Here is a 2,288-nt window from a genome sequence, read left to right on the forward strand (position 1 = left end):
GATAGATAGATAGATAGATAGATAGATAGATAGATAGATAGATAGATAGAGAAAAGGTGTATAATAGAGAAAGCTCACATGCATGTCCAACTAAGCCTGGATTCCAAGTATTTTTAAAATCTAAATCAAGTATAGAAGTCATAATGTTCTTTGACATGTTTTGTTTGAGGAGTTTTGCCATGATTCCTCTTTGTATCAGAAAGTGTCAAGGAGAGAAGTTGCTTGCTAGGCTAGAGAAGATGTTTACAGAACTAGTTCTAGTCTGATGTTCCGCATCAATAGAACAAGATGGAGGAGGTTTTTTCGGCACTGTCAGAAACATGTGAGTTGATGGTTGAAACCAATACTAGCTCCTCCTAATTTAATACTGAGTCATTAGCCCTCTCACCCGCAGTCTCCAAGGACCTGTGACCCCAGCCATTGTCAGACACTGGCCGATCCTGACGAGTGTCGCAGTGCACAACAAAGCCCTGTCATGAACTCCAGATTGGATGCCCCATGGTCACAATTTGCCTGTCTGGGTTTAAATGAAGAAGGTCAGATAAACACAACACAACCATCATCAACTTTAACCTCCCTGCACATCGTCAACCCACTGCATTACCATCTGATGAGGGCAAGGAGTGACAAGCTGTTTACAGCCAATGAAGTCAATCCACCTGCTTCTGCAAATACAGATACAATACAATGAAGCAACACAAAAGAAGGGGTACAATACATTTCTTTTTTCACTAGATATACAATGAATTATGGTGGAGAACCATAAAAAACAATACTTTATGCATTGCAAATTAACTCCTTAATAAAAATTTAATAAAATCAGATTAACAAAGTAAAACTACCAATCTACATTAAATCTGCTGATGGTCTACTGTTAGGAAATTGTGTTGGAACATTTGTAAAATGTCTAAACATAAAAAGGATCACAGTCACAAATATTGCTAAGAGTGTGTGCAATACAAACAATAATTAGCCTCACTATGTGGATGTAACTTTGTGATTAACCAGTGACCATTCCGACTGCAGTCTGTCAAAACAGAAAATCTGGTGATGTGTAGAAAGAAGGTGATCTGTGTACCATCTTGCAGTTTCCATGTGGTGCACCAGCACCACCATTTGAATTTAAAGCAAACTGCAGCAGCCTGCCTCCCTAACCTTAAAATCACTTCCATCAGCAGTTGGGATTATTGTCCCAAAACAACAGCAGTTATGGATATAGGCCTTCATAACTCAAACTGTACCCGTCACAGTCTGTTTTTTTTTTTTCCAGGATCAGGAAAAGCTGTACAAAACTATTGCACGTGCAATAGATGTTTTATGTCTTATCTATGAAATAGAAATACTTTGTTAGGTAGTAAACGTATTTCAGATCAAAGTTTAGTGACTCATGTTTTCAGCACTTTCAGCGGTCACGCCCACACATCTGAGAATGGGAGAGCATTTTGATTTATTTTATAGACCATTTTGAAGTCTGATTTCATGTGGGTCACTCCAGAATTGGAGGACATTTGGGCTTAAAAATTGGTGAAACATAAACCATCACTTTTCCGATTTTTTGCTAAATATTCATCATCACTAATAGGTAACAAACAATCAAAGCCTTGATTTACCTTCTGTAAACAACTTTCCCTTGTTAATAAATGAATCAATATTGAAGTTTTGTTGTTTCTTTTTAATAAAACACGGAAGTAAAAGTAAAGTGTGCGCGCGATGACGCATGAGTCCCATATTCAGTGTCCAAACTAAGGAAATATAAACACTGTCCCTTGACATGGAACTTTAGGTTTATACGAGAAAGTGTGACTGATGAATTTTTCATCAAACTACAAAAAACAATGACAAATATATGACTTAAACGTGATGACGTCTTTTGACTCTCCCGTGACTTGTAGGGCAACCAATTACGACAGACCTTGCTGAAGTGTTGGCAACAGGTCTAATCAAAGGACGGGTGTGTCAAGACACCTGTAGCGCAATTAAGTGCTTAAAAGGCGATGTGAGCAATCGGCCTCAACCACAAGCACCCGGTGGTTTCTCTTGCTCGGAAACCGGTGAGTAAAATTCGTATTCTTCCCCACCTCGAAGATAAAGATTGGCTTGTTAAGGCTTAAGTGTTGTAGAGTTAGAAAAGAGCAATTTGTGTTATCAACCCGTGTCCTGTGGGGTGAGTCAAGGTGCCCTGCAGACTGACTTTTTTTCCCTTCTCCCCTCGGGAATCCCGCGCGGTGTCACGTCAATCCCGCAGGATTTCCATGGGATAGGAGTAAATTTTACCTTTTAATTGGGAC

At 39.2% G+C, this 2,288-nt stretch overlaps 1 long non-coding RNA gene across 1 annotated transcript; it reads right to left on the reverse strand.

Moving 5' to 3' along the window:
* Positions 1–410: 410 nt before the first annotated feature.
* On the reverse strand, positions 411–1,699 carry LOC147170423 (uncharacterized). The gene is made up of 3 exons (XR_015095550.1): positions 1,611–1,699; positions 605–665; positions 411–517 (listed from the first exon to the last, which is right to left on the reverse strand). It is a non-coding gene; the product is annotated as an uncharacterized LOC147170423 (long non-coding RNA).
* Positions 1,700–2,288: the final 589 nt, after the last annotated feature.

The sequence above is a fragment of the Leptonotus elevatus genome, chromosome 7 (assembly GCF_054856555.1).
Source record: "Leptonotus elevatus isolate MCC_2025b chromosome 7, RoL_Lele_1.0, whole genome shotgun sequence".
NCBI classification, from domain to species: domain Eukaryota; kingdom Metazoa; phylum Chordata; class Actinopteri; order Syngnathiformes; family Syngnathidae; genus Leptonotus; species Leptonotus elevatus.